Consider the following 578-nt stretch of genomic DNA (forward strand, 5'->3'; position numbering starts at 1 on the left):
TTTTTAAAGTACAGAGCTGGGGTGGGTGGGGGAGTGGGCAAGGATCAGGGGGGCTGGCAGGGGTCCCCCTATGGTCTCCTCCCCCATCCCTAGTACTTACTAGCTCGGAGTGGCTGCAGGCCCCTGCTGCAGCCACCAGGGACTGCCTGAATCATCAAAGCTCTCCGAATCTTTCCCAAAGATTCAGAGAACTTTGAATTGATTCAGACCTTTAGATTGGTCCCCTGATTCGATTCAGAGTCGGAGATTTGGCCACCAAATTGGGCCGAATCTCCTCCGAATCAAATCACCACCCGAAGCTTCGTGCAGCCCTACTGTCCAGGGGAGCTGAAGTGCGCTGTCCAGTTCCTTTCCACAGAATTTCTTCCAGAGGTAGAGAGGGTGGGCTGTATATGTGGCCTATTTTATTCCAGTGGCCCTAAAGCACCAGAAAATCCTCTCTATTTTAGGAGTAAAGAAAGTAACAGAGAGGCCAGAGGGAAGTGCTATGACACATACGCGGCACATAGAGGGGGTACATGCCCCCCTGAGATTGGCCACTGCCGCTGGCATCTGTGGGCAGTAGCTACTTGCCACCC

The sequence above is a fragment of the Gavialis gangeticus genome, unplaced genomic scaffold (genome assembly GCF_001723915.1).
Source record: "Gavialis gangeticus isolate Ggan-Ray unplaced genomic scaffold, GavGan_comp1, whole genome shotgun sequence".
In the NCBI taxonomy this organism is placed as follows: domain Eukaryota; kingdom Metazoa; phylum Chordata; order Crocodylia; family Gavialidae; genus Gavialis; species Gavialis gangeticus.